This window comes from Sprattus sprattus, assembly GCF_963457725.1.
Source record: "Sprattus sprattus genome assembly, chromosome: 19".
NCBI lineage: Eukaryota > Metazoa > Chordata > Actinopteri > Clupeiformes > Clupeidae > Sprattus > Sprattus sprattus.
Window position 1 is genome coordinate 13,345,854 of NC_137917.1, and position 25,138 is coordinate 13,370,991.

The 25,138-nt window shown below is 44.6% G+C and overlaps 1 protein-coding gene across 1 annotated transcript in view; it reads left to right on the forward strand.

The window, feature by feature from the left end:
- The window catches only part of grik2 (glutamate receptor, ionotropic, kainate 2), a gene marked incomplete at both ends in the record, with an annotated part of 157,514 nt that overhangs the window by 66,761 nt on the left and 65,615 nt on the right, over positions 1 to 25,138 (forward strand). The window lies entirely within an intron of this gene.

The following is a 25,138-nucleotide window of genomic DNA, read 5'->3' on the forward strand; positions in this document are numbered from 1 at the left end:
GCATAGCGGCATGTAAGACCCCTGGTGGTTCCCTCATGTTATCAGAAGAGAAACGGACGGAAAAATTGCTTTTGGACATGAAAAAAATGCCAACACACACCACCAGCCCTCTCAACACACACACACAGCAACTGATGATGAGGGAACCCCAGCTGACAACCCCCGTCCAAACCCATCCCACCCCAGGGATCTAACTCGCGATGTCCAGTGTGTGCAGGAGACGACCCTGTGAGTGATAAGTGGGACCCCTGTTAGGGGGATCTGAAGAGCCTATGATAACAGCACAGAGGCGGAGAGGAGAAGGAGAAGGCAGCTCCTCGGCTCCGGATCCACACTGAACTCTTATCTGGGACTCCTGCCAGAATAGGAGCTCACTAGAGAGCAAGAGAAAAGAGCGAATGAGAGGTGTGTGTGTGTGTGTGTGTGTGTGTGTGTCTGTGTGTGTGTGTGTGTCTGTGTGTGTGTGTGTGTGTGTTTGCGTGCATTTGTGTTTGTGTGCATTAAGGGGGTGCAGGTGCAGCTGAGGGTGAGAATGACAGAGGGGCGTATAGTGTGTGGGTAACGATGGAGAGAGGTAAGTGAGGGACACTGTAGAGAGAAACAGAGTGAGAGAGGGAGGGAGAAAGAGGGAGACAGAGGGAGAAAGAGGGAGAGGGTTACAGACTGGACTTAACGTCCTGCCATTAGGACAGCTGCCAAAACAACTGCTAAGGTGAGAAAGGGGGCTGCGTAACCGAGACGACTGGTCAGATTCCAGTTGGTGGACTGGCGGGCAGCAAATGTTGGACTTACTGAAAACGCTGTGTCTGACCTTCAGGCAGAGGCCATCATTTTATGGGATAGTGAATCGTGTTGGCTCAATGTTGGCTCAGTGTTGGCTCAGTGCTGGCTCAGTGTTGGCTCCGTTCCCTGTGTCATCTGAAAACTGAACTCAGCCATAATGTCCCATGAGGTCCACTGGATATGGTACATTTGTACTTTTAGTTTAGAACTAATCATAAGACTGTTATGGTCTAAGATCGCTTGTGATTAACCTTTGTACAGTTTGTACAACCTTTGTACAGTTTCACTGATTATTGAAATTAATACATACTGCACAGTGGATGTTAAATTTGATGAATAGGGTAAAATTACCAACATGATGTAAAACATAGGATTGCATACTACCTACACAAGGTTTTTATTCTAATTTTAGTTTTTTTGTCTCAGGCCCTGACAGCATGTATCTTCCCACATCTTATTTCATTTTGGCAGGGGAATGTTCTGGACTGTGTGGGATCCCAGTGTGGCCGGTCAGAAGGCAACCATAAAAATCCATTATTTGTAGAATGTGTGCAACCTATTTTAGAGAGTTGACACAGCGTTTACTCCTTTAATGCCACTGAAAGCTTATGGATTGCTAGCCGCAGCCAGCCAAAGTTCTGTTGAGTTTGTGAAGGTGTTATATAGAGCCTCGGGGAGAGCCAAACTGCTTTTCTCTCAAGCTCAGCATCCGGGGCCGTCGCTACTTAAGCCATGTGTTTTATGATTCAATCAATAGTATTAAGTGTGACATTAAATGTTGTCTCTTCAAGTTAACACAGCTCAGCGTGAGTCTCAGAATTCACTTTTCATCTACAAAAAAAAAGAAAAAAGAAAAAGATAATCCCCTGCAGGTGTGTTTTCCTTTGAGGGAATTCTAATTTCGACTTCAGATTTGAGTACTCTTATGTTGCATATAATGACACACAAACACACACGAATACACGCATGCACACACACAAATACACACATACACACGCCACTACACACATACACACAAACAAACACAAGACTTGAATGGGACTGCAGCCATAAGGTAAATTGTCTGCTGACACAGTCAATTAATAAGTAACCATCTGAATCAGCAACACACCCCTCCTCGGCCTAAACCCTTGTCTTCAATCTTCTGTATTACGACGCTCATGAAACCTATGACAACCATACACACCAGTGTGTGTGTGTGTTACTATGTGAGTGTGTGTGATTGTGTGAGTGAGTGTTTATGTGTGTGTGTATGTTTTATTTTGGCCAGTATGGTTATTTCTGGAGTGGAGCGCACGGTAGATTTATCCCCCACTGCCCTGTACAGTGACCAGCTCATCAGGGAATTAATGGCATAGGAGTCCCGAGGCGTGGATTGATTAATTAGACAAATGGCAATCAGTCAGCGGCTAATGTATATTGACATGGCGAAAGGTCCCGTAAACACTTGATGAACGGCTTCATTTGTGGGCTGTATTTATGGCTGCTGTGTGCCACAACGGTGCTCCACCGTAACTCCCTGCATCAGCGCACATGACAGATTACACTGACTACAAAAACAAAGAGTCAGGAGTTTCTCAGGATTAGCTGAGGGAAATGGTTTGAAATTATTAGTTTGTTGGTTATGCCAAACATGCTTTTTTGACCTTTGCTAAATGATATATTTAGCAGGAAATATCTTGTTGGAAAGCATACTGGATTCTTTGGGTTGCTTATTTGTTTTATTTGAAAGCAGAAGTCCATTCATTAATCCTAGCATGATTTTTTAAAATTCTTTTCCCCTAATATGGAAGAGTTTCTCATATTTGTTTGTCCGCGCTGATTTATGGAAACTAGTTCTGCACCTTTTTCAGCCCTTTTACGCGACGATTAATCTTCCTTTGGAGTTACCCTGCCCCAAGTCGTGGCTTAACATGCATAATGAAAATGACCTAACAAGCTCTGCGGGCTCATTAGCATAATTTCTCTCCGTGCTAATTGCTTTAGCTTCTGTCTGATTTACTCTGAGTGCACTAATCTTTAGCAGATTCGCAAAAAACACCCAGGCATGGCCAGTATCCCCAGACTCAATGCTCCTGCAGGGAAAGAGAGGGAGAGAGGGAGGGAGGGAGGGAGGGAGGGAGGGGGAGCAGATGAAGAGAGAGAGGAAGGCAAGGGAGATACCATATGTCATTTTTTTCTCCATCTCAAACTGTTCCTTCCTCATCTCTCTCTCTCTCTCTTTCTCGCTCTCTCTCTCTCTGCCTAGCAGAAATTCAGGGTCAGTTAAAAATGCTCCACCACCAATAATGTCTCCTCCAGCTCCAGACCATAATCCACGAGTGGCTTTGAGGAAGCTCTGTGCTGCTGCCTGTCTGCTTGTTAACATGCGGCAGCTGGAGTCGTGAGCAACAGCCCAAAGCCTGATTGATTCTCTACAGCTCCGCCATGTTTGTCCCCGCGGCCTCCCAAACTTTTCTGATGGAGACAGATTTCAGCAAATGCAAAGGGACATGGAGGTATCAAATGCCGAACAAGATTTTTTTCTTTAGTTTTTTTTTATATAGAATGCATTTTTTGTGTGCGTTGACTTGGTTTTCTCTGTCACACTTTACCATCCATATCTCTCTCTCTGTCTCTCTTTCTGTCTCTCTCTCTCTCTCTCTCTCTTTCTGTCTGTGTGTCTCTTTTGCTTTCTCTCTGCTTCTCTGTCTTTGTGGAGAGAATTCATCAATTTGGGGAATGGGATCACATTACCTAACTCTCTGTTTATCATCATCATCACACACACACACACACACACACACACACACACACATATCCAATAACTCCTCCAATGCATTCGAGCGGGGCTGAGTAACGGCAATCAATTCTGGCTGCAGAATTAGATGACAAAATGCATAGAATTCCAGAATATGACATGAGAAGCAGAAGAAGGGGATGAACAGAGAGAGGGATAGAGGGAGTGAGTGATGTGGAGACACGGGAGGAGAGATTGAATGAGGCTGAGGAGTCTGCCCCCCACAACCCGCACACACACACACACACACACACACACACAGGCTGGCTGGTCGCTCACCACTGCAGCTCAGTGGCTTCTTTGATCAATCTGTCTGTCACCGCCTCTCAATGGAGCAGAGGCTTCTCTGTGGCTCGGTGTGTGGCAGGGAAGTATGCCAAGGGCCTGGGCTGGAACTGTGTGTGTGTGTGTATCTAGATATGCAGTGTGTTTGCACCTGTGTCTATGTGTGGCACTACACATTCACAAGTGTGTGTGTGTGTGTGTGTGTGTGTGTGTGTGTGTCTCTCTCTCGATATGCAGTGTGTGTGTGTGTGCGTGTTTGCACTTGTGTGTATATGTGTGGCACAACACATACTCAAGTGTGTGTGTGCATGTGTCCTGATGTGACCGCCTGTGCCAGTGTGAGTACGTACGTGTGTGAGTGTGTTCATGTGTGTGTTTATGCAGAGGGCTTGGGGGATTGCATGTGACCCAGCCTGATGGTCCAAAGCCAAAATGGCCAAGAAACTCCCACAGTCCTGCAAGCGAGAACCCCCTTTCATTTATTACCCCATTTAAATTCCTGCTGTGCTCTCAATAAGGTCCTGGAGTGAGTTCTACAGCACCATTAAATGAAAACGTTTTAAGGTCCTTAGAGTGGCTAGCATATGAAATACAATCTCACTGTTATAGTCAAAAAGAAAGATAGAATGGAAAAAGGGAGGAAAGAAATTGAGAAAAAAAAGAAATAGACAGAAAGACGCTGTAAAATGGAACAATGATCCATGAAAAATAACAACAAAACATATAGTATATGAACCATTTTACCTATTTTCTCTTGCACATCATTCTCTGATGATCATATATAGAATGGATTGAACCAGTGACTGCCGAGGATCAGAAATCCAAACCTGAAGGCGCCGTGATATGGTCATGACCATCCACTGCACCTCAGCAATTACCTGCTTGATAAGGGGAACAGATTGACTGGAGAGTCTCCGCTCCTCGTTATCTAAACTTTGATTAGTGCCTGATGACAGGGATATCCCAGAGGTCTGTCAGCTCTCATTTGTGCCTCTCGTGGAACACCAACAGTCATCCCTGATCCTGGAGCTCTGGGTCTCTGAGACCAGGGCACATCTCCTCTGCACAGCATGGGCCAGTTAAGAAAGGAAGGACAGAAACACACACAAAAAAAGGCTTTGGAAGCGACAAGGGCCACTGGTGCTTGTCGTCCTTTTTCTGGCTGCAACTTTTCAGTTGTGGTCTTGGCTCTCTTTTGCAGGAAATTGGGTTGCGGATGTAAATCCCCTCCTCCCTCCTTTTCCAGTGGCCAGCCCCCCCCTTCCTCTGTCCCCTTCCCTGCCCTCCAACCCAAAAAGCAGAGCCCCCCCACCGCCGGGCTGTGGCTGGCTGCCTGCGTCAGTGTGTCATGGAAGCCGGCCGCCTTGGCCGGGCTATGTGGGATTTGGCTGCGGCTAAGCCCACATGCCGTATTAGGTATTTGGACACGGGTCTCGCTAGAGTGCTATTCCAGCAGCTGGTTTGGCATGTGCATGCCCTGGCAAAGGCATGTGTCACATGAGGGCCAGCGGGAGACGCCGAAGCCCAAACTATCAAGCTGTCCCCTGGCCTCCAGTCTCAGAGGAGACACACTGAGTGCCGCCCCAAGCTGGAGATGTAAGCAAACATTCACTGTGGCTGATTTATTCTCACTCATGTTGATGTCAGATACAGATGAGTGTGGAGAAAAAAAACTAATAAAAAAGGTAAACACTCCTGATGCGTTCTTTAAAGCACCTTCTCTTCAGAGATGCACCCCACTCCAGTGCCGGTCAGCTTGGGCCTCGTGTCCCCTGTGACCATTCAGCTCAAGGAATTAAAGGGGACTGTGTGGAAGGGACTTTGTGATTGTCAAATGTGCTTTATTAGAGATGGCAATATCTCCAGCACACAGACACACGCATATACACACTCTTGGCCCGGTCTGAGAGAGAGAGAGACAGTAGCTAGAGAATGGAGAGGGCTGGTAAAATATGTTGTGTTTTTTTTGTAAGGGTTGTAATTGCGTTTTTGTGCGGTCGGTGTGGTGCGGAGCGGTGAGGCAGGAAGCTGTCATACGGCCGCTGAGCAGACTTGAGGGCTGTAGATTAATGACTCCAAGCCCCGCCATGTCACCGGCGGGTATCCAGGTAGACAGGTGTCCCTAGAGACGGGTTACCCCGGAGACAGGAGTGATCATGTCAGAGTGAAAAAAAAAAAAACCTCAAACCCAGAACGGCATGTCAGCTGCTTCTTGCCTCAACACACACACACACATACACATACATGCACACATACACAAACACATACACAGACACACACACACACACCTAGAGGCATAAGATAGACAAGCAGGTATACTATTAAGTCTCTGTGTCCCTCCAGCCTCCTGAGCCTCTGTGGGATTATCAAGGACGAGAATTAACGAATCAGATTTATGTTTTTTTAGCAACTCAGCGATAGATACTCGTCTATATATGTGAGTCTATGATAAAGAGTGTAAACACACTGGTTTGATCTTAACTAGTTGATTTAACACTTAGACTAGATATGACACTAAGATTAGTGTACTCCCCATTAGTCCTGCTTTATGCTTCTGAAGTACTGACTTTGGTCTAAAGAATGGTAAAAGTGGCAAAAGTACTATTGAATATATGAGATAAGCGGTTGTTGTTCTTCAGTTGAGAGTTCTTCACTTGTTCTCTCCGGGTTTGATTGTTGGAGGGTGTGACATGCTGTCAGTAATGGCCCGGTGTCCTCTACAGTATCAGGCAGGATGTTATTAAACACAGCATTCATTTCAGCTCTCCGCCAGACAAGTTAAGTGTGACTGTTGCATCGATACATTCTCTTGATGCCAAGAATGCACAACGGTTTTCCATTACACAGGCAAACATTTTGATTGCTGATAGGTTCATTATCAAAGTACTCAGTATCATACAGTGAGATAACGATTTTAGGATTAATGGTCATTAGCCTACTAAGCCCTTATGTTTAGTCTGTCAGGGGCGTGGGCCTGCTGCTTATCCTACAGTTCAGGTCTGTTTAGTTCTTTCCTGCCTATGGCTAGTGAACACCACCCAGGCTTACAGTTGGATGCGAAGGTTTGGACACTGCTGGACACATGCCACCATTTTTTTCCCTATTTTTTTTTTTCATGAAATAAAAATGGCCACTTTATCCACCCCTGAGGAGAGACTATTTTTAATCTCTGTTGGCAGCTGGGGTTGTGTTTACCTCCTTTTCACTTCAGATGATAACAGTGCCGTGGCGTGATGCTATTTGCCCCCTGGGATGCCCAAACTTGCCCACACAACTGCACCTTTCGCCAGAGGGTGCAGGTGTGCAGTCCAAACTGAACAGCATCACTTCAGAAAACCTGTTTAGAAACAGTTAACACCAGTACTCCTTCCACAGATCTGTAAAGCAGTATATCCATAATGTTTTTCTTTACATTTATCAATTAATCATTGGATGAAGTTGTGCAAAACATTCTTCAGTAAATATTTGATTTAAATATTATTGATTGTCATAGGGCATATTTGCACATAAACCTGTGTTAATGTGTCTAAATATATTCTCCACAATTTAAGAAGAATGAATATAGTGTAGTACATTAGATCTGTAATACATTGGTCAAAGTAAAGAGTGAATATAGTGTAGTAAAAATGTCCTTAGCATTCCAGAGCCAGTCTCTCTGCCTACATCAACCCCCCCCCCCCCCCCCCCCTCTCATCCCATCGCTGTCTTTCTCCCTTTCCAGCGTTCTCTCTCTTGCTCTCCAGCGTTTTCTCTCTCTCACTTTGCCTTTTTGATTGGTGGAGGCTGTGACGTGATGTGACGTGTTGTCTGTAATGAGCCGGTCTCTGCTCTGCCCCTGTCAGTGCCATGAGCCATCATTAGATCTCTCTTACCCACAGAGGCTAAGTTTTTTCTTTTTTTTCCTTCTTTGTCTGTGTATCTCTCTTTTCCACACGTATTTCTTTCCCTCTCTCTCTCTCACACACACACAAACAGTGGTTGTGACTGAGAATGACGTCACAGGCGTATGCCAGCACAGGCTTATAGAGTGAGAGAGACTGACTCAGAGGTAACCAGGATATGAAAGGAAAGGGCTTATAGAGTGAGAGAGACTGACTCAGAGGTAACCAGGATATGAAAGGAAAGGGCTTATAGAGTGAGAGACACTGACTCAGAGGTAACCAGGAAATGGAAGGAAAGAGCTTATAGAGTGAGAGACACTGACTCAGAGGTAACCAGGATATGAAAGGAAAGAGCTTATAGAGTGAGAGACACTGACTCAGAGGTAACCAGGAAATGGAAGGAAAGAGCTTACAGGGTTAGAGTGGCAGGATGTGAGGACAATAGAGTCAGACAACATGAAACTCCTAATGTGTGAGTGAGTAACCTCCATGTCTGCAGTAGGATGATCTTAATGTCACACTGATGAAAGCATTTAAAAAGACAAACAGTTCCCTTTGCCATTAAGGTTAATGTGTGTGAAAGGTTAGCTAATGGACTTAGGGGAGGCATTATGAACTCCTGTTGACATGAAAAAGAACTCAGATCAAGTTGTGGATCTTACCGGACCTGACATGTAACTGATGACCTCAGATTCAATATCATTCTTAAATCTGTTCAGCATTTCCATGAAGTGGTCAAAAACTTGTGCTAGAATGAATATTTGACCCCCTTTTCCATTTTGATGCACGAAAGGGTGTCTGGAGAGAGGGGTGCTGGAGGATGAAAAGATTGAAATGAAATTAAATTGAATTAAATGAATTGAAAGATTGCTCTACCGGTATTTTCACCTTGGCTATAGCAACACACTGTAGGTTCAAAATCAGTAATTTCATTGATACTCTTAAGCATAGATGATTGATCAAATGATTTATCCTCCCTCCTTGAACACAGCCTCTCTTTCTCTCTCTCACACACACACACACACACACACTCTCTCACACACACACACACACACACACACACACACACACACACACACACACACACACACAAACACACACACACACACACACACACAAACACACACACACACACACACACACACACACACACACACACACACACACACACACACACACACACACACACACACACACACACACACACACACACAGCGTAAGAGTGCAGCTTGGATGTGTACCACTAGAACATTCCCACTCCTGCTTATAATTATCAGTGCTTGCAAAGAACAAGGATCAATCTGATGACTGTTTAAGACTATTAATCCTCTCTCTGCATCTCTGTCACCCATGGGTTTCCCTGGTTAGGCCCCTGCAGTCTAGGCAGTGGCCAGACCATTTAAGCACTGCCCATTTGTATGCCTGATAGCAGAGCTTGTTTTATAATTGTAAAAAAGCTCCCCCTGAAGGCTGCATTTCTGTGTCTGAAGAGCGAGATCAAACACTGTGTATGGGAGACAGTGGCGAGGATTTGCGTGGGATCGTGGGAGGTCAGCCTAACTCCTCACGCTGGATTACTTTGTCACGACTTCTAAGGGATGGAGAGAGTGTGAGAGAGAGAGAGAGAGAGAGAGAGAGAGAGTGTGAGAGAGAGAGAAATACAAGAAGAATAGAGATGTAGCAGATATAAATAAATTTATCTTCAACACACTGGCAAGAGAAACGGCTGTCTGTTTAACCATCCCTCCGTCTTCACTGGCTACTCCTTCTAAAAGGGCTTCTAAAAGCCCAAATGGACCAAATTAGGGTCCGTATCTGGTATCACACCTAGAGTAGTCTGAAGCCTAGTAAGAAAAAGCCTTTTGGTTGATACTAGGCAAAAAAGTTGCGAAACAAAGCACTGTAAGATTAGCTTGGTTCTTTTCAGCTTTTTGGCCAAATATATTTAAAAGACCTTTTTCTAAAGCTATTGACTAAGCCATAACACTATTTTCTATGCATATACTGTATTCTAGGTAAAGGTTTCAATTTCAATCATGAATGATTTTGACTACAACTGGCTAAATCATTTGAAGATCCGCAATGAATGAAGGAATGAACAAATAACCTCGAGGAGCTGAATCTAAATCCACTAATTCCTTCTTTGAGGATCTCAGGGAAACCATAAAACGACTGGCCGTTGTCTTTCAGAGGTTTATTTTTACATTTCGGGGCACAGTAATTGTCCACCATCTAAACAGAGCAGTCTTTCTTACAAGTTATCTGTTTAAACTCTAGTTGACAGATTGACACCCCGCTGAACTTTTTCTTAGTCTTAGTGTGAGCTCTAAGGCTATTTACTGTAGTCCAAGCATTGTCCTGGTTTTAACTTCTCATCGGATGAAAGTATGAGGACAGCAAGAAAGAACATAGTCCCTTTTAAGCGTTGATTGGATCCAATTGAGCATTCTGTTCATGACTAGTTGAGTGAGTTGTTCATTTTGATAGTGGCTGATGCTATTCTGTTGATTAGCCCATAGCTAATCAGCTGTGCTTCTCAAATAGCTTACCTAAGTCAGACAAATATTTTTTTCTCTATATTATCATTATGATACATCTTTTATTGTTCAGTTTATATGAGTTCCAGTGTGATTCCATGTTCTATACATTTAAAATCTGATGCATTGCGTGTCAGCATTTTTGATAAACTATAAAAAGGCTTTTATTCCCTCTTCTTTTGCAAAATTCTTGTGTAGGGGAAAATGTTTTTAGATGGGAAAAATATAAACACGTCAAGGCATCGTCAAACTAGGTGCCTGACATGCCCCAGACCTCAGAGTGTGAAAAGACATAATCAAAGGATTGTCAAAAGAATGATTTACAAGACGAGAGAGATGTTTTATTTGATCAAATGAAAAGAGTAAATCTATAAGAGGCGAGAGCCAGTGAGAGCAGGGAGAAATCACACTGAGACCAGAGCCTCACAGCAGCGCCTCCTTTCACCTGCAGTGGAAGTTCTGCCATGGCAACCTTTAGATGACCTTTACCTGTCCAACCACACTCTCCCATCGACTGCACGCTGCGGGTACCCTTGCTGTGACCCTTGAATGCGCCTGACCTGAGCCGAATCGAAGCCAAGGTTTCGCTGGCTGGAAACGCATGGAAAAACAGGCCTAGCGGCACAGCTTCCATTTCAGTAATCTCAGGCATTGCCTCTCTGTCTCATGCTGACAGCGGTCCTCTTCACACTGGTATGGCCGTGTCAGACCTGCTGGGCAGTGACTGAAAGAACTAATAAGAAGTCAACAATTATTTGTTTATTTTATTATGTGACTACTACACAACCAACATAAATGTCCAGGTCTGTAGGCTTTTACGAGACCCATTGCAGTGTCAAGGGCTCCTGATTTGCAAGCTTCATTTTAAGGCTGAGAACTCTCCCTGGGGCCATGGCGACAAAGTAACATCTATCGCTATTTGGCATGGCACCACCATATGCCGTTCACGAGAGGGTATAAAAGCTAATGTAAAGTTGGAGTAGTCGGTTGGAGGAAGGGGAACAGATGATGTAGCGGCTCCCATTCCACGCTAATGGCGTGCTTCGCAGAGCCCCCTGCAGCCCCGCGGCTACATTAGCCTCTTTAACGAGAGGGATTCAATTAAGCTGATTAACCATTTAGAGGCCGCTCCAGGATTAATTCCACACGGTACAGGCTAACCATCAAACTGGTGGGGGCAATACTGAAGTAACGGATAGATTGCGAGGCAATACCGAAGTAACACATAAAAGAAAAAGAGAGAGTGAGATAAAGGAGGAAGACAGAGAGGCAATGAAGAATGTGAATTTGAATTGAAAGCACATCAGCTGATGCAATAATTCACAAGCTTGACAGCAGTTTGGGTTTTTGTTGGTTATTATTTTATAACCTAAATGAAACACACACATACACACGCACACACACAAACACACATACACACACTCACAGACGCACGCACGCACGCACACACACACACACACACACACACACACACACACACACACACACACACACACACACACACACACACACACACACACACACACACACACACACACACACACACACTCACGCACACACACACATACTCACACACACAGGCACGCACACACCGGACATGCACACATACACAAACACACTCATGCACACAGATACAAAAACCTTAAAACCCATTACTAACCAAAGGAGCTCACAACACCAAACTGAAGCTAGGAAAAAGGGGCTATGGCTAGTAGGAGAGCAAAGCAAGCAGGTTGGATTCTGCAGTAAATGGGTTATTCCTGCGCCGTGCCCCTGAAGCCCAGAGCAAGCCGCGCTGTTGTGCTTACCTAGCGGTGCCTTTCTGGATGATCTCCCTCCTTTGCATGCCTGACAGCGTGCATTGGTGGAAAGGTTCACGTACGCTGGAGGCTATTTCTCATGCTTGCTGCCTGACAACAATCATCAGCTCTCCTCCAGCTTCTGCAGACCCTCTGCATAGCCCTCTCAGCTCTGGCAAAGCGAGGTGGAAGACAGAAAGTCATAGATACTCTGTTTTATCATTTTTTACTGTACTTCGCCATTTTATGGAATGAATATCTTAATTTTGTTTGTTTCGGCACTATTTGAGGGTTGCGTCCGGTCATTTGATTTTACTTTTATGTACCTTATACTTGCTTAAGGTGATAAATACTGGGGATAAAAGGCAATAATAGGCTTCATAAAAGGCAGCATTACCCTACCTTCAACTTGATTACATTTTTTTTTAAGTCAATGGTGCCAGCTAGATTTAGAGCTGATGCCTGTTGATGCCCAGTGCAGATCCGAAGGGCTTTGATGACTTTGATATCTATCTATAAATCCAGAAATCTCTGTGTGTCTGTCAGTCAGTCTGTCTAGGGCGTATCTCCCTGACGTTAGTTACGTTAGTTATGAGATTTTGCATGTAGCTTGAACCTGTGCATCCTTGATTTTGAAGATTTCTGAATTCATAGTTCGCTAGATATTTGTATTTTAACGTTTGCCGTAGGCACTATGGGTAGTGAGGCACTATGGGTAGTGTAGTAATTCAGAGAAAGAGGGGCGGACCCGCGCAACGTGAATGATGCATTATTCCTACGGGCACTGCACTAGTAAACTATAAACAGACAGTTGATAACAGGGGTAAAGTAAGAGGTGATATAGTGATTTATTTATAGATGTATTTATTTATGTACTCATATATTTATTTTTATAATCAGGTTTACTACATACTACTAGGTTGTGGAATGCAAAAAAAAGGCAAACTTACTCACACAGTATAGCCTAAATGTTGTCACTTAGCCATTATAAGGTGCTGAAGAGGTCTCATGGTGGATGTCTGCTGACTTAATCAGCTGTGTGGGTGAAACGCTATACGCAAAAAATTCAATGTAATTGCGCCCACTCTGTCTGTTAATGGCTAATTCATGTTACTATTCACCTGTTCCTTTTCACTCAGTGATTGTGTTGAGGCATTAGTACCTGATGGGGTTTATTTGCCCTCCGCGACACATTCATTAATGCTCCTTAGTGCCCACTAGGGATCAATATCCATCCATGAGAGTACAAATAACTAATTCCCCCATGTTTCCAGCGCATTTATTACCAGATAAACATTTCCCTGCTAATTCAATTTACTATAACTACCTGGAAACTTGATAGGTAAATGTTTTTATCCAAGTCAATGTGTAGGGTGACTTTTCTCAAAGAGGGAGCCATTAACTGAACTGGCGGAATTGGAGTAAAGTTAATTATTGTAAAAGTGTGTGTGTGCTTCTGTGTGTGTGTGAGTGGATGATCTGAAGGGAGGGCGTTGAATCCACCCAGTGGAGGGGTGCAGTGGCAGTGTTTGTCTCAGGTATGGGTGAGGTGAAGAGCTCAGACAAATGCAATAGACTATTGTGAACACACTATGGGGAGAAACGCTCATGGTAGATTAGATAAGCCACGGGCCCATCACAGCAGAAAGAGAGAGAGAGAGAGAGAGAGAGAGAGAGAGAGAGAGAGAGAGAGAGAGAGAGAGAGAGAGAGAGAAAGAGAGGAGAAAGAGTCAGAAGACATTAAGACTGGCTGAAAAACAGATGATTTCCCATTTAACAGTCCATTGAGTTCCCTGCTCTCCCACATGCTGTGTGTGTGGCTGTGATGGTGGCAGCAGTTTGCACCTGTTTCACAGTAAGTACGTCCCGGCCACCTCTGCTCCCTCTACACGGCTCTTCCTCATCTCCTCCCCTTCACCCCCCACCACAGAGGCAGTATGGCTACAGAGACCAGCTGTGTGCTGATGACAGAGCATGGACACCCCCCAGACAGAAAAGCAACAGCCATCTTCTGGGTATAGTTTATTGTAATTTTTAGTTAGAATGACGTTTTTTGTCAACATGAAACGGTCTCTGAAAGGTGAACTCACCGCAACACTATGGGTACATGCTGTATATAATGTGAATTATTGTTTTTTTGTGCTTTCCCTGCTTTCAAGGAATGACAAATTACTTCTAAGAATGACAGCTAATGGCTGGAAATAAACTGGGTGTTGTTGCAGTGTATTTCTGTGAGATGAAGGGCCCTCCATTGGATCAGCATTAGGGCTGTAACGATATTGGATCGAACCGAGAAATCGCGACACTCTGGGCCACGAACCTGCATCGCGATGCGAGGAGGCAGAACCGCGACATGCCCTCAGCGGTCACTTGATACAAAAAGTTTGGTTCGCTAGTAAAGGCGGCTGCTTGCTTCAGCGTTGGGGTTAATTGTTGCGCAAAATTTACTCAGTGCAGTTCATGCTCCCAAAGGTTGCGCGTGTTGTCATGAGCCTGCCATTTGCTTGGCAGATAGAAAGCTGTTTCCCTAACAGAAAGTCTGAAGCTTGAAGTTCTTTTCAAACCTTTGCTTGGGTAGCACTGCTAAACTGAGCAGACAATCTCATCACACGTAACATTCGTTTTCTAAAAACAATCACATAGTATTGCATGTTTTACTGTGGTAGAAAATACGTTAGCTTAATGCTAACGTATATGGGAAATCCTGTAGAGACCGCGCTAGGTATTAGCATCAATTAATTCACGTTAATGTTTTTTATAATATCGTGGGGTGTATCGAACCGTGGGTCAAGAATCGTGATACGAATCGAATCGTGAGGTAGGTGTATCGTTACAGCCCTAATCAGCATTTAAGGGGCTTCTAGTGTGAATGTTTGATCTTAAGAAGTTTTGTGGTAGAAATAAACTTCTTTAAGCAGTGTTGCCAAGCATGTCTCTACAGCACTGCATAGCGCATATTGCACATAGACAGCTCCACAGTGTGTGTGTGTGTGTGTGTGTGTGTGTGTGTGTGTGTGTGTGTGTGAGAGAGAGAGATAGAGAGAGATATAGAGATAGAGATAGAGATAGAGAAAGAGACAGAGCGAGAGAGAGGGGTAAACAGAACGAGAGAGACAGGGGGAGATTAGGGTTAGGATAATAGGTCTCTGAGGCAGGCCAGGCTGGGATGGGGTCTGTTTGCCAAACAAAGAGCCGAAGAGCTGGCAAACTCAATTAAAGGGCACATTTCCCCGAGGCTGAGAGGAAATGTGAAATTATCCCTGCTTGTTAAACCTGTCACTTCATTTCACTTCAATTATTAGTTATGATCTCAGGGAGCCCTTGGTTAATTGTTTTCCTTTCTCCTTCACAATGGCACAAAGACGCTTCTTTTATCCTCTTAGCTTGCCGTCATGGTGTTTAGCATCATAGGCCCTTAAGACCATTGAGTTTCATTTTGAATATCCAATGACAAGCAGTACAATGTGTGCATGTTGGTGCTGACTGAACCTCATTGTTTTCTGCAGCCAGAGACAATTGCCTAATATTGATCTCCGCGGGAGGTGATGTAGTCGTAATAGTGCATGTAAATTTCTGTCTGATCTTCTAAATCAAACCATATTGAACTGCCATGCATATTTGTTATTGTAGAAAAAGAAGAGGTACTTTGTTTCTGTTGTTGGCATATTTAGATATAATTCACTATTGTGCTCTTCCAAACAGATCAGAAGGAATTATTTCCAGGGGAACTGAAATATAGCCAGAATCTTCCTAAATGAATAGCATACACAGGAGACAATCACAGGGAGCTCTCAGAACTCAAATCTGCTCATGAATCATTTGTTATTAGCATCACTAGCATTAGCAGATCACAGCTTTGCTCCTCTTGTAGGGGGGGGTAGGGAGAGAGAGAGAGAGAGAGAGAGTGACAGAGCAATGGATTGGCAGTTGAGTCTCATCTGTTTTGTGATGAGACATTTAATCCGCTCCTCAACAGATAAGCGCAGCCTCCCTGGCAGTTTTGGGTGGAGGTGGCGCTGTCGGTGGTGGAGGTGGCGGTGGACAGCAGTTTTTGTTGTGACCGACTGAAAAGACGTCTGAGCTGTAAAAGCTCTGCTGCAGTGCGTGGGAAGATTCCATTTATCCAATGAATCAAAGAAACACCAGATAAGTGCCAAGCGCAGGGCCTTGAGTCATAACACATGGGTCACAGCTCCCAGTGTTACTACAACTGCTAGTTCAGCTCTCTGAGCACTGCCAAACACTCACAGCCAGCAGACTCCATCACACATCCTGAGTCAAATACCACTGTAGTAACTGTTCGAAAAGCTCTTCCGTGAGATTACTATGAGCAAGGCGTCAGTATCTTTATTCCACATGGGGCCAAACTTTAGGTGAAATCGATGCCTACACTGATGTCTCTACTGCCGTCTCCACTGCGCAATGGGTCTCTGTAGGACTAGTGTATTTTCAATGAGAATAGAATGCTGCATTGAGATCCTACTCTTGAGTAAATTGCAGTTATCGTGAGAGCAATATAGCGCGTGCAACGGCGGCCATGTTGGGCACGCGTGTTGACGTGGGAGCTTCACACAGACACCACCCCCACGGTTAATTGAATGGGCCTGTAATGAGATCTGGAAGATAGCAGGCTCTGTTATATTGACAGAGTGTGGAGAACTAACCTGAGACAGAGGGGAGAGGCCTGCCTGAGAGTCACTGGAAGGGATGCATTTGCTTCACATCTCAAGTTAATGCATCTTCAATGACATGGGCCATGAGCATTCGGAGGTAATAAACAGTGTTTACCCACGTGTGTGTGTGTGTGTGTGTGTGTGTGTGTGTGTGTGTGTGTGTGTGTGTGTGTGTGTGTGTGTGTGTGTGTGTGTGTGTGTGAGTGTGTGTGTGCGCACATAAACACTCACGCATACAGTGAGGACACACTCACCTATGCCCTAAGGAAGGTGACTGCTAGTACCGAATGCTGGACTAAATTATTCTTTTAAAACGTTGCCCTTAAGCACACACATACACACACACACACACACACACACACACACACACACACACACACACACCTCCCGATTCCCCCAGTGCTCCTAAGGATATATTGGGCAGGGGGATTAGCTTTTTCAATTAGCGGATTTAAACTTGCATTATTGTTTGCAATTAGTCTGGGTTCTGTCACCAGGCGGCGAGCACAAAAGCAAGAGAAAAACAGCACAGAGAAAGACAGACAGGAAAAAAAGCACAGCATATAGCCAAAATGGATTAAATAGAGCACTTTTCTGGCCATCATTCATGGAGGAGAGGAGGATAACTAGCAAAAAGAATGTTCTACGGCTGAGGTTAATATTCTCTCGCCATCACTCACGGAGAAGAGGAGGATGACTAGCTGAAAGAGTGTTCTACGGCTGAGGTAAACATTGAGTTGAATAAAAGGATGGTTGATTGCAGGGAGAACATTAAGAAGTGAGCAATGAATTTAAAGTGGGGGAGAGCTTCCCCAGGTGAGAACTGCATGGGGTGGATCAGCTGCTCTCATCCCTGCGACTGCTCTCTCTCTTTCTCTCTCTCTCTGTTGTGGGATCACTCCTGTGTTACTTTACTCTATGCACAATAAATTCCCATTAGACTCTGAAATTAGATATTATGTTTCTGCGCTCTAATTAAGTATAAACCCCATAAAGGGGAATCTCCACTTGCAGTCTAATTAAAATGGTTTGAGACCTTTCTGCTAGGGAGGGTGTATACTCAGACAGGTGGGAACTGAAAGTGTGTTAAATCACCGGGCTCATTAAAAGCTTTTGTCACACTTAATATGAATTAGTCCTTGTTACTGCAGAAGTATCCTATTAAACACATTATACCATATTGAAAGAAGACCAACAGTATATTGTTATCAGTATATACATAGTAAGATAAAACTAGGTGTCAGGTTTTGAAACAGGCTTTTTAAGTCCTTATTCAAATTATACAATACAAAAATGATACAATAAGATGATACAACAAAAGGAGGAAAATGTCCATGTCAAATATACCTGAAGAGCATAGTTTGTTGCAGATCATGTTGCTTGTGTTCTGATTAAACCCTGCTCATGTCCAAGAGCCCACATCGCAGCATTAGATGTAGCCGAGTAGCGTACTTAGTGTTGATCATTTGCAGAATTAGGCAATTAGCATGCAGCGTGTGAAGCGGTAGGCGTGACCTTTCACAGTTTAACAGGGAGAGCAGGGTGTCTGGCAAACATGTGGCGTGGAGCAGTGGGGAGCGAGATCGTGTTCGAGAGACGCCGGCCGAGGATCAAGCCAGACCCGGTGGGGTGTGTTTAAGTGGAGCGTCAGCCATGTTCTCATTACCCCAGAGACACAGTGGGTCACAAGGACTGTGACTTCGATGAATTTGTGTGTGCGTGTGCATGTGTGCTATGTGTGTGTGTGTGTATGTGTGTGTGTGTGTGTGTGTGTGTGTGTGTGTGTGTGTGTGTGTGTGTGTGTGTGTGTGTGTGTGTTTGCACTCACGTTATGCATATGCATGTTGGAGCTCAGTTGTTGCTCATATGTAAGGACTAAGGGCTATAACAACACGAATCTCACGACTGAGGACTATAACAACACGTATCTCATGACTGAGGACTATAACTACACGTATCTGACGACTGAGGTCTATAGCAACACGTATCTCACGACTGAGGACTATAACTACACGTATCTCACGACTAGGATGACCTTAATATCCCTCGGGATCAATAAAGTATCCATCTATCTATCTATCTAAGGACTATAACAACACGTATCTCACGACTGAGGACTATAACAACACGTATCTCACGACTGAGGACTATAACAACACGTAGCTCACGACTGAGGACTATAACAACACGTATCTCACGACTGAGGACTATAACAACAGGTATCTCACGACTGAGGACTATAACTACACGTATCTGACGACTGAGGTCTATAGCAACACGTATCTCACGACTGAGGACTATAACTACACGTATCTCACGACTAGGATGACCTTAATATCCCTCGGGATCAATAAAGTATCCATCTATCTATCTATCTAAGGAGCAACACGTATCTCACGACTGAGGACTATAACAACATGTATCTCACGACTGAGGACTATAACTACACTAATCTTTAAATGAACCATGGCCTGCATTCTAATAACAATTAGAAACCTGCGCCAAGGCCATTGCTGGTCTAAATGTGTTGGCATGTCTTCTGAAAGAGCCTGTATCTCTGCCCCACAGTTCAAGTCTGTGCGCCTCCATTATTTCTCGCAGTAGTCTTTTGCAAGTCCTCTGAGCCTTGAGCTGCCTCTTTGTAGCTCATTCTGTTAGACAGTGTTGCCAAGGAGTAAACCTCTTCACTGCCTCCAAACAAAACAAAAACTCTCTCTCTCTTTTTTTTTATCCATCATGTTTTGACACGTACCCCAGGTGTTCCCCAGCACCATTTGCCCGATTATCATCAGCCTGCATCGTCTGTCCAAAATCCATAACCTTCTTCTCCTTCTCCATCACCCTCTCCTCTGGTGCTTTCTCTCTTTCTCTCTCTCTCTATCTATCTCTCTCTCTCTCTCTCTCTCTCTCTATCTCTCTCTCCATCTCCACACTCATCCGCCGTGGCGGCTCTTCCCAGTCCCATCCCTCGGCGGTTAAATCTGCCTCGTCCTGTTTCTCATCTTCAGGGACCATTTCCCTGCGTCGTTTGTCAGGCAGCCGCGGTGATGAGGTGTGCCGAGTGGTTATCGTCATTACAAAGGAACGGCAGCCGTAATAATGATACGTTTCGCACACTCAATTTCCTTTCCTATTGAACCATGATCACACAACAACATTTTTAAATCCAAATGGCTTTGCAGTTGTGCTGTTTTTGCCCTCTCTTTTTTTGACCGATTCTGCAATGACACTGAAGGCCTCTCTGGAGGAGGCTTGTCGATATGCCAACGTGTAAGCTGACTGAATCCTGCATTCAAGCAAGTGGTCATGTTAGAGAGTGAAGACAGGAAAATGTTTTTAGACAGAGAGGGGGAGGGAGGGGGGCAGAGTTAGAGAGAAAGGGGCAATACAAAGACAGAGAGAGAGAGTGAGGATGAGAGAGAGAGTGTATGAGAGAGTCACAGATAGAGAACGAGATATAAAGAGAATCAGCATTCTTCCCCTCAGACGGAATACTCAAAACAAACAATAGCCTACAGGTAGAGCTTTTCCAATCGCTACAGCTACTGCCAGCTTATTGGGTTTTACTTGAACATATATTTTTATTTGTAAATACAAAGTAAATCTAGTGCTAATATTTAAGAAAAAACAAGCTAAAAACACATTGCCCCGTTTCAAGTTGTGCCTACATACTAAGGTCCCAAAACACATGGTGCTACATCTTTGAGCCTAGCATTGTAGATGATTGACAGCACAGCTAAGCTTATTTTGTGAGCGTAGCGCTTACTCTGTCACCTTCAGTCTCATGTGGGTCCCTTCGTACCGCCACCACCCCTTGCCCCCCCAACAAAACTCGTTACTCAATACTCAATCCCACTATAACGCTCACAGCCCAGGCAATTTTATGATTCATTTAGCTCAATAAAGGCCGTTTATTAAAGTTTACTTACTTATCAATACCAGCCGCTGTGTTAGTTTGCCCTGGCAGCTCACGGTCAGGCCTTATGGCTGATTGGAGGGGATGGAGACGGAGAAAAGAGGATCAGAGGGGAGCGAAGAGAAGGGATGCTGTTCGGTAGGGGTGCGAAACTCACTCTCCCATCTGGACTTAGGCAGTCTCTGCATGCAGTAGGCTGAAATGAATGGCTATGGATGATGATGTAGTGTGACAATTTGGTGCTCACATTGCATAGAACACATTCCCAGAAATAGGGGCAAATCCATTACGGCAGCGGTTTTGTGGAAATATGAGGTGTATGAGGGTGGCAGGTAAGCACAGGTGCTTCGTTAGTGTCTGCCTATGGGTTTATGAATCTATGCCTGTTTGTGTGTGCTTCAGTTTGTTTGTTTGTTTATGTACTGTAGGTTTGTTAATGCAATTTGTGTGTATAAGAAAGATGTTTACGACAGCAGGGACGTGCGGGCACAGAAGGAGTGTGTTTGTGTGTATGTTTGTGCATGATTACTAGTCACATCTCTGTGCTTATTTGCACTGGTCTTCCTCATGCATCTGAGTCTTATGTGCTCTGTCTGATGGGTATCTGGTGCTAAGGTTGGGTGCATGCAGTGCTGGGGGATGTGTGTGTGTGTGTGTGTGTGTGTGTGTGTTTGTGTGTATGTCAGGGTCAGTTAGGTGTGTGTGAGGGGAGACAGGGAGCACACACACTCACTCAGGGGCCGGCCACTGCAGAGAGAGCAGACTTTAATCAGTGGAGCTGGACAACCAAGGGCCCCAGGGGCCAGACTTCACATTGCATTACCACACACTCACACACACACACACACACATACACGCACACGCACACGCACACGCACACACACACACACACACACACACACACACATACACGCACACGCACACGCACACGCACACACACACACACACACACACACACACACACACACACACACACACACACACACACACACTCAAACACACACTCACAGTCACACAAACACTCACACACACACACACACACACACACACACTCACACTCACACTCACACTCACACTCACACTCACACTCACACTCACACTCACACTCACACTCACACTCACACTCACACTCACACAGACACAGACACACTCTCACACACAGGGCAAGATACAAACACACACACACAAACAAACACCTACATACTCACACATGCACAGCCACAAACACACATGAACATACACACTCACAACCATAACTACACACATACATATACAAGTACACAAACACAAACACATACACATGGACAAAGGACACAACCCAGACACATGCTTGGACAGACACACACGCTCACACAAGTATGCAAGACACACACACCTTTATCCACAGACACATGCACAGCTTCAAGCACACAGAAACATACTCACATGCACAACCAGAAAAACACACACATACACATGGACAGAGGACAACGGCCAGACACACGCATTGACACACACACACACACACACACACACACACTCACAAAGAGGACAGGACGCATCTTTATCCACACACACACATGCACAGCTTCAAGCACACATACACATGCACACGCACAACCAGATCCACATGCATAATACACAAACACACACAGACACATGGACAGAGGGCAATGCCCAGAAACACACACACACACACACATACACACACACACACACACACACACACACACACACACACACACACACACACACACATAAAGCCTCAGCAACCAGGCCAAAATAAAAGATAACCCTGCCTTCTTATATCAACATCCTACCCCTTGATGTCTCAATCTACTCCCCCCAAGCACAACAATGAAATTAACTGGGGTGATTGATGGGACATCCCTGACATTTTAGCACATTTCCTGTTATGGTTCTCCCCAATAACTCATTTCATGTATTTGAACGGATATTATTTAATTTTGCTTTGTTATTGCCTCATGTTTGCTTATTTATTTATTTATTTGTCTGTTTGTTTGTTTGTCTGTTTGTTTTTGTGGACATTATAAGGCTTGTGTTGCTGTGATTTGAAGGGTTGTGCTCAGTATCTACTCATGAATGAAGATTAGATTTTGGTCAATTCATCTGGTCTGACATTTTTTATACTTGAAATGCTACACAAGCAATGTCATGAAAAAACAACAACATGCGTTATGCAATACCAATTCAACAGCTACCTCTAAAATCCAGCTGTAAAAACTGAATTTTTGAGAGTGATGATCATTGAATTTAATTGGGTCTTTGTACTAATACCATCACTGAAACATCTTGAAAATTAAATAGATTTGTTTAATGAACAGCCGAGTTTAGCTTTAATAGAAAACAACAACTAACAGCGTATAACTTAATCAGCTGAGCAGCTAACTGACCGGCTAGCGGAGCTCTCTTGTTGAAGGCCCTCCTCCTCCTCCTGCTCTGTGTCCTTGCATCAGTCCCAGCAGCTGGCAGAGCGGAGCTGGATGAGCCAGTGCGGTGGGGCTGGCTGGGTAATCGCCCATTCTGGGGCTGTTTAGCATTAGCGGCCATGATCGGCCTCCCACCCGTCACAGTGCCTCTGATTGGAGGGCCGACGGAGAGCCGGCGCTGAGGCGCTAATGGCTCTCACACGCTCCACTGACAGGCCTTTATGCGGCCCGCATTTATTTATTTACCCAGGCACACACAGGCACTCACACACACACTCACACACACACACACACACACACACACACACACACACACACACAGCGGCATGCACACACACACACAGACACACACGCACACAGAGGCATGCACACACACACACACAGACACACACAGAGGCATGCACACACACACACAGACACACACACAGACACACACACAGACACACACACACACACACACACACACACACACACACACACACACACACACACACACACACACACACAGGCACTCACACATACAGACATACACACACATAAAGGGCATGCACACACACAGACACTCACACTCACAACCACACACACACACACACTCACTCACAGGATACACACGCACACACACACAGACACATACGCACAGACAGGCACTCACACATACACACACACACACAGAGGCATGCACACACACAAACACAAATGCACACACACAAACACAAAGGCACACATACACACAAGGACGCATATAGACACACACATTCATGAGCGCACACGCACACACACCCACACACACAAACTCATAAGCTTACATGCATATAAAACACACACAGACACAAATACACATGCACTCATGCATATACATAAACATGAATGAGTGCACACACACACACACACACACACACACACGCACACACACACACACACACACACACACACACACACACACACACATACATATAAATGGCTGCAAATAAGCCCTGGATCAGGCACCACTAAACATACACATATCTCACCAGTTGTCTGGGTGCTAAATATGCCATTAAGCCAAGCCATCACCATCTATCAACCAGTAGCTGAAAAGATTGCAAGCAGCAGTAGGAATCATGTCCCGCTTCCTCCAGCTGAACTCAACAATGGGCAAAGGTTTTGCAAAAAAAGTATGGTTTGATATATTTAATATTTATTAGTGCGTCTTTTAGATCATTATGCCCTTATTAGATGTTGATATATTGATGACATAAAGATCATCATTTGGCACTATGCTAATTTAATTCAATCTTAAGCTCATAATACTAACTAAATAAATAAATACTATTACTACCACTTCTACTACTAATAATAATAATAATAAGGCTAGTTTAAATGAGGTGTAAGCTGTAAGGGAGTGCCTGCTAGTTAAAATGAGGTTTGACCTGTAAGTGAATGCCTGCTCTGGCTATGGCTCAGGGCTGTTAGGTGGGAATGAGAGTTTAAATGCACACTCTGGCCTGAGGCCTGGTGGTTGCCGGTGGCGACAGGCGGCGTTGATGCATGGCAGGAGATCCTCCCAAAGAAGCCGCAGTGTTTGTATAGACTGGCCAGTATTGATCCGCCACCCACACGTAGGTGCCGCTCGATAGATTTGGGCCGATCCTCCATCAGATGTGATTAAGGCTGAGGGGCCGGTGGATTGGCTCAACTAGACTCTCAGATCTGGCCTCTCGTCGCTAGGGCGAATCTATAGCGGATCTTACGCAGGTTCTATAGATCAGCCCTACACCTACGTCATCGCCAATGTTGTTCACAGAATGTTCCCCTCTGATAGCAGATAAAGCATTATCTCACTTGCTCATTATAAAGTGTAAAATGACTTGAAACAGGTAAGGTTAGACAAAGGATCCACACTGTGTATATGGTATCAAGCTATAGGCATGATGCTTGGACAGTGAGCACTATGTCATAACTAAGAGCAATATGTTTTATGTATGGTGGATTCAATTAGGTGCTTTTTTATTGCTATTATTTTGCATCTTGTAAAAATGCTTTGTCCATAGGAGCAGTTCAAGTAAAAATGTCTATC